This window comes from Poromitra crassiceps, assembly GCF_964638095.1.
Source record: "Poromitra crassiceps genome assembly, chromosome: 2".
NCBI lineage: Eukaryota > Metazoa > Chordata > Actinopteri > Beryciformes > Melamphaidae > Poromitra > Poromitra crassiceps.
Window position 1 is genome coordinate 81,806,081 of NC_139624.1, and position 14,490 is coordinate 81,820,570.

Below are 14,490 nucleotides of genomic sequence, written 5' to 3' on the forward strand. Positions count from 1 at the left end.
CTGCATGGCACAAGTGAGATAAAAGACCCAAGTACTGAAAGTTGAACCAGACATTCCAAAAATAATATCACAAATTCAAAAGAAAAGCTACTACTGACACTTGTGACTTTTCCTCACATCTCAATCAGTACACCTTTACTTTAATCCCACCAAGACGATCTTGTAAATCTTACAAGATCATCTTGGTGGGACTAAAGTAAAGAAGTAACCTCTTACAATGTAAGAGGTTTAAATAACCTCTTGTTCATAAGCTTCTTTTCAATTTGAAAGTTACGGCAATGCCATTTTTATAGCCATCCTTGTTAAGAGAAAAAATACATGTAATAGTGCTCATTTAATTTAAATGGTGTTTCAGTACAGTACAGTACAGTACAGTAGCAACGACTTCTTAGATAACTAGCATTTGAATCAAAGCATGAATCAAGGGTGCATAACTTTTCGTAAGATATCAATATGAACTTTATATGAAAACACATTGACGTGGTCCCATATCCAATCACCAGCCTACAGATCATGGAAAATAGAGGTGCAATGGGGGAGGGGGGATGACACAACTTAGAGTGCACTTAGCATTCAGGTGCTTCCCTTTAATTCAAATAGAGAAGCAGGAGGATTTCAACATATAGCAGGTGTGAGTTTAAATCCCAATGGCCTATACCAGTGGTTCCCAACCTTTTTACACCAAGTACCACCTGAGAAAGTAGTTGGCTCTCCAAGTACCACCATATGACCGACGTTAAAATACAGTCTATTCAGCTATGCACAGTTCACGCAGGAGGCAAATTTATTCCAAATAACAGTATTTATTGTAAACAAACAATAAATCGTTGCTGCTCTCCTCTACTACAGCTCTTTTACGATTCCCTCCCATTTTGATCCACTTTAGCATCCCTCCTCGTCTTTGTTCACCACTTGTGTAACCATGCGGGGCGGGCAGGTAATTGTGCATGCGCAACAGGTATAGTGTCCGTCAGAAACAAATATTTGTTTCTAAATCTCAAGACAACAAAATAAACCTCAATTTCAAACATCACAAGTTTATTTTCATTCGTAGTATTATTTTACAATTGATTTTAAAGTTGGGTTTATTTCATAATTTAAACATTGGGATTCCAGGGATCAAGTACCACCAGCAGGGGGGGGGGGGGCGCAAGTACCACCTACCTTGAGAAACACTGCCAATAATATTAATAATTATTATTATTATTTCACTTTCACATGTTTGAAAACTACTACTAATGACCACCATGGATTTTGCACAAAAATAAGAAATAAAAAAATAAAAATCACAGAGCCTTCCAAGTACCACCAGCAGGGGGCGCAAGTACCACCTACGGTACGCGTACCGTAGGTTGGGAACCACTGGCCTATACCATACATACCGCTCAGATGACACTAAGAGCACAGCCAATTTATACAGTGTACTGTAGTATCATCATTCTGTGACATTTACTCTTGGCTTGAGCTTCCTTGTTGTAGCTGCATAATGTTTATAAAGATAATGTAAATACAGGAACACCTTTTCTTACCACATACAACTTATTCAATGCAGTGGCTTTCAAGCCGTGGATTAAGGACCCCAAAGGGATTTGCAAGACGATTTTAAGGGATCACAAACAACACGGATCAAATATATCTCAACTACGTAGCTGAAATCTTGGTGATTATCTTTATTTTTATTTTCTGATGGGATAATCAGTATTTGTGGCGTCTGGGCTACTTCCACTAATTTGTCAAGTAAATAGTCATTGTTTGCTGTTAAAGTTACGTTGTTTGGCATGTTAACATAACAAGGCATGTCAATCCGTGGATCTAAGGGCTGCATACATGTGAAGGCAGGCATGGCGCCGCCGCGACAAAGCAAAAGATCTGTGTTTTTGAGAGTGTGTGGATCATGCTTACCTCCACTCCCTACAGCTCCGTCCTCCACTAGTCGAGGGAACACGGGTCAGTGGTGTCAGGTGTCTGTGGCGGCTGTCAGTGGCTCTCAATGAAGAAAACAGACCACCTCTGTGTCTATCCTATCCCATCTATCTATCAAGACATTTAGTATGAAATGTTTTTACAGTTTATGTGGTTATGAACCCTAACTCAGGACAGGGTGATATTGATCAAACAATTATAGTTTGTGTTTAGAAGAGCTGTACTGGGCTTTAAGCAACAAAGTGAAAGAGTGCTATCTAGTGGTAGAAAGAGGCCATGCCAGGCTTTGTCCAGAACAATAGGCTACAACCAGTGGTTTTCAAACTTTTTGTGCCAAAGGCGCACCAAAGGGGAAGATAAAATCTCAAGGCAGTGAAGGCACACCTATATATCTGTGCAAAATAGCATCTATATGTCACTGATGATGTCATAGATATTGTCACATTGTGATGTCATCAGTGGCAAGCCTAGGAATGCACGCGAGATGCCTAGTCTTCACAATGTCAATAGAGCAATGGCCTTTGTGCCATAGCATGTAGCCTTGTGCCATAATTGTGACGGCGAAGGCCAAATGGCCTTGCCCCTAAAATGGCAAAGATTCCCACCCTGGTCCCATCCATAGACCGTATAAAGTAATCAATGGTCCCCCATCTGACATGAACGCAGGGTGTTGAGCACACAGCTCTTGTAAAATCTCTTTTCCACCACAAGATGGCGCTACATACACACAGCAACACATTTGCAGGGATGAATGGCATGCAGTATAAAAAGCTGTTGCAACATAAACATTGTTATAGGAAACCTATGTATGAACATGTGTATGAACTGAGAAGAGGCAACCCCCTTTAAAAACGAATAACTAATAATAACAAATAACAGAATCAACAATGAGACCAAACAGACTCAAACAAATCTGTGTGTGTGTGTGTGTGTGTGTGTGTGTGTGTGTGTGTGTGTGTGTGTGTGCGTGCGTGCGTGTTGCGTGCGTCCATGTGTGTGTGAACTTTTAGTTTTCACATTTGGTAGCTGGGTCATGTTCATAAGCTGGTTGTGAGAGGTCTCCAGATGGCTGGTCTACCTAAGAGAAGGGCCAAGCAGTTAGCAAGGTATTGTTCAATATCTGCTATTATGGTAGCTGCTCAATATGGAGGAGGCGCTGCTTTTTGTACCCATGAAGTGGATACTGACCATTATCTAGTATTACAGTATAACTTTATTTGTCCACCTGCCATTGTCATCACCCTGTGTGGTGTTATCTTTTTTGTGTGTATGCATTAATCTGGTCGCCAATTAGGCACTCTTTTAACTGACTAAACTCCCGGCATTTGATTACATTAATGGTGTTTGTGTCCTTTGTATCTTGTATCCATTGTGGACATAAATAAATCATTTAAATTTGTGTGTGTGTGTGTGTGTGTGTGTGTGTGTGTGTGTGTGTGTGTGTGTCAGTGACTACGTTTACATGCACACAATATTCCGGGTTTTTGCCCATATTTGGAAAATGACAATATTCCGACTAAATTAATAATCCACTAATATTCCCGTTTACATCCAGCCGTAGCTCGCTCGGAGGGAGAGATGCACGTAGGCGGAGTTTTTCTGTTGAGAATAAACAGAGGATCACTTGGTCCATTTCAGGAGCTTGCTGCTGGAAAGTTTGACGTTGCGATATTTGCACATCCAAGTCTTTCATAAAAAGTAGGTTAGTAGCCTACGTTATTACTTTGCAGGCTCGCAAGCATTGTGGACTTCCGTGGGCACTATACTCTCTTTAAATATCTCTCTCTTTAAATCGATGTTTCTCATCTCTTCCCGATCAGAAATGTCGGCTTTTATGCCAGAAGTGATGGATTATATGATTATATCGCCTGTTCCAGAGCTTTCTAGCACAAAACAGTTGACCACAAACAGGCAACATGCGTCGCAAACTGCGGTAAAACCCTGATGCCGCATATTCCGAATGCAGTGTATACTGTACATGATCAAAGAATCCTCCTAAAACCCGAATAATAGTGGAATAACCCAGATGTCTTAATCGGAAAATGCGAATTCTGAAAAAAAAACGCAAATTCGGAAAATGCAACTGGAATATGCTGTTTACATGACCCTTATCAAATTCAGAATATTGTCATTTTCCGAATAATTGTGGGATATTGTGTGCATGTAAACATAGTCACTGTGTCTGGGGGGTGGTGCTCCTTTTATTACCTTTTTCCTTTCTTTTGTATTGTACTACTTGTTTCTTACTTGCATTTGGTTTCTTTCAGATGTATGTAGCCGCCTTAATTGTGTTATTTGCTGTTGATATGGTCTCAGAGATTTTGTTTTTGTTGTATGTAATTACTTATCTTCTGATGTGCTTTTCTGTTGACGTTAAAAACATTGTTACAAAAAAAACATTAGCGAGGCATTTCTATTCTATTTCTTCCACAGCCCTTTTTTTTGCAGCACACATACACACGCACACGACACACACCTGGGTCCCCATGTGAGGTGTGTTTAACCAGCAGCCTTCAGGGCTTTTGGGAAGACAGGAAACAGGTGAGCTGAATACCTGCTGATTCCCCCTCCACCCCCCCTCCCCACACACACACACAATTAAACAGTATGAACATTACAAAAACAGAGAAGAGGCAACCCCCTTTAAAAAACATGATAATTTCAAAACATCAGATATGAATCAAATAATAACAAATTACTCAATCAATGAGACCAAACAGACTCAAACAAATCTGTGTTTGTGTGCGTGCGTGCATGTGTGTGTGTGCACGTGCGTGCATGTGTGTGTGTGCGCGTGCGTGCATGTGTGTGTGTGCGCGCTAGAGAGCAGTAGACGGTAAGAGATGCAGCAAACAGATAATCAGTGCTGTGATGCTCACAGTGCAGTCAGATGATAACAGTTAAATCAATTAGGGAGACCACGGCTGATCCCAGGCCCTCTCCAGAGAGCTGTCACAGAAACGAGGAGCCGGGAGGGGCGGGGGCCTGCAAGGAGATACCTGTGACCCCAGGGGGAATCAGCAGGTATGCAGTTCACCTGTTTCCTGTCTTCCCAAAAGCCCTGAAGGCTGCTGGTTAAACACACCTCACATGGGGACCGAGGTGTGTGTCGTGTGCGTGTGTATGTGTGCTGCAAAAAAAAGGGCTGTGGAAGAAATAGAATAGAAATGCCTCGCTAATGTCTTTTTTGTACCAATGTTTTTAACGTCAACAGAAAAGCACATCAGAAGATAAGTAATTACATACAACAAAAACAAAATCTCTGAGACCATATCAACAGCAAATAACACAATTAGGGCGGCTACATACATCTGAAAGAAACCAAATGCAAGTAAGAAGCAAGTAGTACAATACAAAAGAAAGGAAAAAGGTAATAAAAGGAGCACCACCCCCCACCCACGCCCCAGACACAATGACACACACACACACTCATTGGGATATGCAGGGTCACATTTCACATCACCTCGAAAGGCAACAGGTCTTTAAGCAGGTTCACTGCACTATGCAAATTGCCCAAAGTAGTCTCATTAGCTCCATTAATCCTGGCAGTTGACATCTAGAGAAATAATATCTAAAAATGTAACGATCCAGTGTCTGGTGGTGAGGGGGCTAAGGATCCAGTGTCTGGTGGTGAGGGGGTGAGGAGGCTAAGGATCCAGTGTCTGGTGGTGAGGGGGTGAGGAGGCTAAGGATCCAGTGTCTGGTGGTGAGGGGGTGAGGAGGCTAAGGATCCAGTGTCTGGTGGTGAGGAGGCTATGGATCCAGTGTCTGGTGGTGAAGGGGCGAGGAGGCTAAGGATCCAGTGTCTGGTGGTGAGGAGGCTAAGGATCCAGTGTCTGGTGGTGAGGAGGCTATGGATCCAGTGTCTGGTGGTGAAGGGGCGAGGAGGCTAAGGATCCAGTGTCTGGTGGTGAGGAGGCTATGGATCCAGTGTCTGGTGGTGAAGGGGCGAGGAGGCTAAGGATCCAGTGTCTGGTGGTGAGGAGGCTAAGGATCCAGTGTCTGGGGGTGAGGAAGCTTCCAACACAACGCAACCATCTTTTTAGCAGCTGGTACAATGTGCCTTGTAGGCTTGCCTTGGTGATATGAAGCTCCGACAGATCAGTCAACAACAAGGCGGTAACAGTCACTGGAACCGTTACTGATACTAAGTCAGACCGTTTAGTAGCCATCTTGGTCCAGAACTGAGAAACAGGTGGACAGTCCCACATCATGTGAAGGAAGCAGTACGTACATAAACCAGCATTTACCAGTTTCACGCTGTGAAGGCTACGCGGGCTAAGATAAGTTCTGTGTACATAATTCAAAAGTATTTGCTTGTCGGGGTTATGGGAAGCCTCCCTGATGTTTTCCCCAACATGCTGCCAATCAAAATTGTTGTGTAAGCCTGGACAGTCACACCTCCATAGCCTGTCTAATGGTAGTAGGTAAGGTCACTATAGGAAGGCTCCAGAAAAAAGATGTTTGGATACCAGGCCCTTGTTGCTTCCCTGTGTCGTAAATAATTTATACAGAGGATGAATCGGTAACAAAACCGGAGAACAAATTAGTGTACAGTTTAGATAACAAGATGCACAGCTTACCAGCAGAGCTCGCCTTCATGTCAATTGTAGCAGAGATATAGTTAGTTAGTTAGTTAGTTAATTAGTTCATTTTATTATGCCTCCGCCGGCGAAGCCAGGCCGAAGGCATTATGGATCCGGGTTGTCCGTCCGTACGTACGTACGTACGTACGTACGGCCGGCCGTCCGTACGGATGTCCGTCCGTACGGATGTCCGTCCGTACGGATGTTTGTTAACGCCATATCTGAGGAACGCCTTGACGGAATTTCATCAGATTCGCCTTAAACATTCACTTAGGCTCAATGATGATCTGATTAGATTTTGGTGGTCCAAGGTCAAAGGTCAAGGTCACTGTGACCTCTCGAACGCCATTTTCAAGCTTGTTAACGCGATATCTGAGGAACAACTTGACGAAATTTCATCAGATTCGCCTTAAACATTCACTTAGGCTCAAGGATGATCTGATTAGATTTTGGTGGTCCAAGGTCAAAGGTCAAGGTGAGCTCTCAAACGCCATTTTCAAGCTTGTTAACGCGATATCTCAGGAATGCCTTGACGCAATTTAATCTAACTTGTCTCAAACATCGACTTCGACTCAAGGATGAACTGATTACATTTTGGTGGTCAAAGGTCAAGGTCACTGTGACCTCTCACACACCCAATTTCCAAGCTCTGTAACGCAACATCACAGGAGCGCCTTGACGGAATTTCTTCCAATTTGCCTCAAATGGCGATTTGGACTCAAGAATTAACTAATGGCGGAGGCATAAGTCCGCGTTGCGGTCGTTCTAGTTTAAACTGTCATGCACCAAAAGGTGCCCAGCCCGCATGTGCTTACAAGACACTACCGTAAAAAAAAAGCAATATCATAATGACAAGGATAAAATACATCTTCATATACACACATTGACCTGCTCCATAAACATTACATACTGTATATCAAACATAACTGCATCTGAGGCACAGTGCCTTTAAAGGGAGAGCTCACCCTAAAATCAAACACCTCTCCTCTCACCTGCAGTGCCACCCATCCATCCAGATCGCCCTGTGCCAGTTGCTTGAGTACCGGAGACACCGGCGCCCTCTCCAACACAATGGAACTAGATGGCACTCTGTCTCCGGTGCCTAAAGAGCCAAACAAACACACTTGAAAAACTCAACAGCAATGTCTCCAGAAACCATGACCCGGCCACTCAACACAACATTCCTGTGAGCAGCCTCACGCAGTATGTTTCAGTAAGTTAAAGTATGTTTCAGTAAGTTAAGTATGTTTCAGTAAGTTAAAGTATGTTTCAGTAATTATTATCTCCGCCAGGAGATTATGAGATTGTCGCTGTCTTCATCTCCGCCAGGAGATTATGAGATTGTCGCTGTCTGTGCGTGCGTCTGTCTGTCTGTGCGTGTGTTCTGTGTGTTTTGTGTGTTCTCTGTCTGGCTGGCTTCGTTGCTCACGGTTAAGTCAGAAAGAATACAACCAAAACTTTCCGTTACAAATTTCACAATTAAAGTTTACCATTGCAACAGTCATCCGAAATACCCCAAATACAGTAAAGAACACATTTGCATAGAAACCTGTTTTAAATTAACGTAATGTTGTGGCTTCGAAAAGTCAATTTTAACCCTTAGTGAGTAATGCAGTAATACATTGGCGCTCATGGCTCTTTTATTTTGAAACTAAAACTGTCTAGCTTCCTTATGGTTAGTATGGTCACGTCAGATTGCTGCTTATTTTTATGCCTCCGCCGGCGATAGCCAGGCCGGAGGCATTATGGATCCGGGTTGTCCGTCCGTCCGTACGAGGTTTGTTAACGCGATATCTGAGGAACGCCTTGACGGAATTTCATCAAATTTGCCTTAAACATCCAGTTAGACTGAAGGATGATCTGATTAGATTTTGGTGGTCAAAGGTCAAAGGTCAAAGGTCAAGGTCACTGTGACCTCTCGAACGCCATTTTCAAGCTTGTTAACACGATATCTCAGGAATGCCTTGGCAGAATTTCATCAAATTTGCCTCAAACATCGACTTGGACTCAAGGATGAACTGATTAGATGTTGGTGGTCAAAGGTCAAGGTCACTGTGACCTCTCGAATGCCATTTTCAAGCTTGTTAACGCGATATCTCAGGAATGTCTTGATGGAATTTCTTCGAATTTGCCTCAAACATCGACTTGGACTCAAGGACATTTTGGTGGTCAAAGTTCAAGGTCACTGTGACCTCACACACCCAATTTTCAAGCTCTGTAATGCAACATCTCAGGAGCGCCTTGACGGAATTTCTTCCAATTTGCCTCAAATGGCGATTTGGACTGTAGAATGAACTAATGGCGGAGGCATAAGTCCGCGTTGCGGTCGTTCTAGTTTCTGTTGTGAGTTCAAGACAGTGGAGAAACAGATGGGAGAAACAACTTCTCTGCCGCCATTACCGACCACGGTACGTTTTTACCATTTTCACCAGTCCAGTCTGCTCAATGGTGCTTAGCTAACCTTGGCCTTAGCTTAGATAACGTTAGCTTTAGCATAATACGCTAACGTTAGCTAACATTAGGGAGTTTGCTAAGGCTTGGCACCGTTAGATAACTGCAACTGAATGTGTAACGTTAACAGTGATTAACCACATGCTACCGCTGTTCATTTCCTCAAGGAACTGGACTGATGACATGACACCGGACTGATCTGTTGAACCCGACCGAGCGGTGAGCACCATGGATGGAAGCTAACGTTGCAGACCAACAGCCACACTGATGCTGTCATGAAAGGCTTTGTGAAAATTACATTTAAACTGTGTAACGTTAATCTGCATGTGCATCGCTCATCAGAATTTGTTACTCGTATGCTCTCTTGACGGGGACTGCCCCCTAGTCCGACACCTCACGAGACCGACACCTCATGGTTTTGGGTTAGGGTCTGGGGGAGGTTAGGTTTAGGCGTGGGGGTGGGAGAGGTTAGGTTTTGGGTTCGTGGGGGTGGGAGAGGTTAGGTTTTAGGTTAGGGTCTGGGGGAGGTTAGGTTTAGGCGTGGGGGTGGGAGAGGTTAGGTTTTGGGTTAGGGTCTGGGGGAGGTTAGGTTTAGGGTTAGTGAAAAACGGGGAATATAGAACCCGGGGAACATAGACATGATCCCCTGTCCAATGCCTCTTTTTTCGGACTCGTGAGGTGTCGGACTCGTGAGGTATCGGACTAGTGCCATGGCACCCTCTTGACATGTAGGTTAGAACGTTAGTACATATTGCTGATGACTTTAGTCGTTAACCTGGGAGCTTTGCTAATAACCAGTCAAAATACTGCTAGATTTGAGAGATACAATACAATGATTTACTATGCTGAGGAATTTGAACATTTACAGTATCTGTGTCAGTGCAATGGTAGTTAGATTTTCATGACCGGAGAATATTATTTGATTGCTTCATAATTGCTTGCATCATAATAAACATATTGCCTCCAAAGATTGTGTTGTTGTGTATAATGTGCTAAATCATGTGACATCATGTAGGCTATTGCATGCAGACAAGCTCATTCTCCGTTGTCTGGTGATGGGCACAGTTGGATACACATTATAAGATGTCTGTAAATTAATATAAATGTTGATGTTCTGGGACCATGCTGTATACTGTAGTGTAAACAGCACGCATACATAATTTCATAATAGTAGTTAGTATACAGTAGATACACGTTGAGAAAGAGTAGACAGGCTAGTAGAGGTATTCCAACACAGGCACCGTCTTAGAATTCATTTAAAAGACGTGAGTCGGCCAATGTATTTTCATCTGTGATTCCAGTCGTGAAATGGATTGCTATGACTTTTTGACTGCCCCTGCCTATGGATTTTTGAGACTTCTTGCCTGCCCCTGCCTAATTTGCTGACCGGGACACGGACTGTCACGGTGGCTTTAACACACTTCACTAACGACAGCAACCACTTTGCTTCTTGCGCCCGCCCTCATGGCAGCCACACCACGTTACCTAGCTAACATTATATTACAGCTGCTTCAGCAAGTTACATGTGTTTCCCTCTGTCTTTAGATGTCACCTGTACGTGGGTGACAACACATAAAATAAACGCATCATGAATAGTAAACAAAACACTACAATCAAAGCAGGCAATAATAATAATATATGATTTACAATAGCATCTCAGTATGATAACAGTCACTAACACATTACATTCAGGCGATGTCTTGTCACACACATGGTCTATGGGTCAGCTTGAGGGAAAACGCGGGCCTGGCGGGGATCTGCACTCCACCGAGTGCACTTTTCTAGTATTGGTATGTTTCAGTAAGTTAAGTATGTTTCAGTAATTTAAGTATGTTTCAGTAAGTTAAGTATGTTTCAGTAAGTTAAACTATGTTTCAGTAAGTTAGGTATGTTTCAGTAAGGTAAGTATGTTTCAGTAAGTTCAGTATGTTTCAGTAAGGTAAGTATGTTTCAGTAAGTTAAGTATGTTTCAGTAAGTTAAGTATGTTTCAGTAAGTTAAGTATGTTTCAGTAAGTTAGGTAGGCCTATGTTTCAGTAAGTTAAAGTATGTTTCAGTAAGTTAGGTATGTTTCAGTAAGTTAAGTGTACTTCACTGTCTGAGCATATAGCCTTAAGTGAATCGCATTCATTGACATTCAACAAACTATCACGACGTGCAGTCTGAAAACAAGTTGCTAAAAATACATAATGGGCGATAACTGCCTAACGTTCACGGCATATAATCGTTTGCGCATAACCTTAGTAATTAATTAAACAACCCTACAACTCACGCCCAGATGCATCGATTTCCTCGAGTCTCAAGCGCTACAAAGAAAACAGGTATTTGCTATGTTCAGTCCTAAACTGCATCAATCTTACTAGAATTATACAGAATACAGGTAGCTAGATGTTTTTACCTTCAAAATAAAATAAATGTATTACTTAGTAACAAAAAATCAGAACGGTCGACTCACTACGGGTTAAAATAGACTTTTCGAAGGGAGCAGATATTCATCCAGTTTATCTCTGTTCTGTATCTTTCGGATCACAGTCATCACACACACACAAAAAAACATTACATGTGCATTTACTTTATTTAATTGCAATTATTGCGACGGTTATACCCGGAAGTTTTCGTTTTATACTGCCTGACTTGACGCTACTTGGAATTTGTGGTTCTGCACGTGAATCTTCACAAACGCTGTGTAAACGTTAACAAAGGCATGAACGCAAGCAACCACATCCACATGGCAGATCTACCTAGCGATGTCCAATACTGGGAAGCAGGACAACCCTTACGTCCAAAAATGCTCTATTTTAAATGTGTGTGCTGTGCGAAGCTATGCAGAAATGAAATAAGATCAGAGCCATGAGCGTTTCAATCCAGCAACATGTAGCCTGTTGGCTGACGCACACGGAGCAGGTTTGATCTTCATTTGGAACAACTGAAACTGCATGATGTTTTTTTTCGCTCGCTCATTCACATCGACTATTTATACAATAATAATCTGTCACGCTGGCTTTCTGTCTCTCTCCCCCGCCTCATGCACTCACTGAGCTGGCTACTTCACGGAGGGGGGGAACAATCCGCTTCTGATACTAGGGCTCGAGGTTGTCTTACCTCCGGATAGTAGGAGGGTCGCGGGAGCGCGCATAGCTCACCAAAATGTGTTCATACTGTAACGTATCGGTGATACGCCAAAGAACGGAGAGTTGTAGTTGGTACAGGGTCTTTATTCACAGGCTTCTTTAGCTCCTAGCAGCTAGCTTCACACCGCTAGCTCTAGACACCACAACCGGTCTCGCACTCCATAGCTAGACTCCCTGCGGCACCCCGGCCGCTGGTCCTATATACCCCGTTTCCCCTAGGAACACACCCGCACACATTAGTTCCTAGCTACAATCCAGACACCTAGGTTGCACATCACATTACAGGTAATACTTGGATTACCAGACACGTTACATACTCCTCACCCAACATTAGCTCAATGCCCACATTGACACCCACAACCCACACATATCCCCCTGTACCAAAACACACCACCCCACAACATTTTGTATTCCCCCAATTTGTCTCTTATTTTTCAGCACACTTTTCAATTTCCGTTCCACCACCACCATTTGCATTTCTTTTCATTTCTTCCCTCTTTTCCCATTCCTTTAAATTCAACCCACATTTCTGTTCACATTCCCATTCCAATAGCCCTTCTCTTTAACACCACTTATTTTGCATTCACTCCCACCATCATTTAGTTACTTCCCATTAGCACCCTTTTCCCCAACATTTTCACTTAACACAAGCCCCAACATTTACATTCCCTCTTTTCTCTTTGCACTCATCTTCAATTTAACTCAAACCCATCACATTGACATCATTCTTTTTCCCATTACCTTCATTTAAACCTTTTTTCTTATTCACATTATCCCACTTCACTTCAACCACTATTTCCATCCCCCCTTTTAAAGCTTCTGTCCCATCTGAAGCACATTACAGTCGACACAGCTAAGGCAGTAGTCCTCTACATCTCCCTTCATCTGTACCCAGTAGAAAACTCGACAAAGGCGGCTGAGTGTTTCTTCAGCCCCTCGATGCCCCTGACCCCTGCGGCCCCTGTGCGCCCCCCGTAGCGCCAGTCCCCGCAGGCAGCTGGGCACCACCACGACGCTGCCACTCTTCCCGCGCCCATCTAACCCCAGAATCCCCGACTCTCTCACCCTCAAGTCCGGAAACAACTCCCACAGTTCCTTCGTGGTACTTGAATACATGCATATCTCCTCCAGGCGAGGCCGGCATCCGGCCGCCACCCACCTGTACACCGGTCCAACGCTAGCGTCCTCCGCCTGTCTGCGTATCCACTCCTCCAGATCGACATCCTCCATAGTCACATTCTCATCCTCCCGGTCTTGCACTCGCTCGTCCTCCCGTCCCGCTCCCCCAGGGGGCGGCGTGTTGAGGACAGCAGGGCGGACACCATCGGCGTCGATCTCCACCTCGACTTTCTGCAGTGCAGCCGTGGGGGTTGTGTAGCGGCTTGGTTGGGTCGGCTCCTCCAGCGTTGACCCCTCTCGCTCCCCCGGGGACACGAGCGCCGCTCCCCCGACTGTAACAGCATTGCAGGTGATGTCGCTCACTTCCCTCTGGCTGTTCAAAACGATCCCCGCTCCAGAGCAGCTAGCCTGGGCCGGCTCAACAGTCACTCTCCTGCCCAGAACAATCGGCTCTGTACTGCCCCGTTGCTCCTCTGCTTGTAGCTCAGGCTGCTCCACTGCTTGTTGCTCGGGCTGCTCCCCCGGCTGTGTGTCTCTTCCAACGTTCACACTCTTAGTGCAGTCTCTAGCTAAATGTTCAGGCGACTGGCAAGCCCAACAAAGCCTCACCTGTCTCTCCTCTCTCGCTGTCCTCCAATCCCCGACAGCTTCTTGACATTCTCTGGCTAAATGTCCGATCGCGCCGCATGCCCAGCAGGCTCCCTGCTGTCCATGTCGTTGTCCCGCATACCCGGTCCGTCTCCCGGGCTCGCCTCGGCACCACCTCGCCACGTGGCCCGGTTCTCCACAGCTCCAACACAGTCTATTTTGTGGCTCCTCCGTCCGCTTCTCTCCGTGCTGCGCGACCTCTCGTAGCAGCTCCATAAGCCCCTCTGCCCAGGCTGGTATCGTCTCCAACAGCCGTCTGACTTCTTTCAACACACGGGCTTCCATGGCCGCCAGCATCGAGCTGATCTCTGTCGTCAGCTCTTCTTTTCTCCCGTTCGCCGACAGGCTTTCTTCTAGGCGCACCATCACACGTGGCGCTCGTAGCAGCTAGCTCACACAGCTAGCTCGCTACTGCTAGGTCGCTCGAGCCTTTGATCTCCAACTTTTCCTCCGCCGTTCCTCCTCACTCTCTCTCCTCTCGACCGAATCAGAGGCGCTACCGCTTCACTTCTGACACCAATGTAACGTATCGGTGATACGCCAAAGAACGGAGAGTTGTAGTTGGTACAGGGTCTTTATTCACAGGCTTCTTTAGCTCCTAGCAGCTAGCTTCACACCGCTAGCTCTAGACAC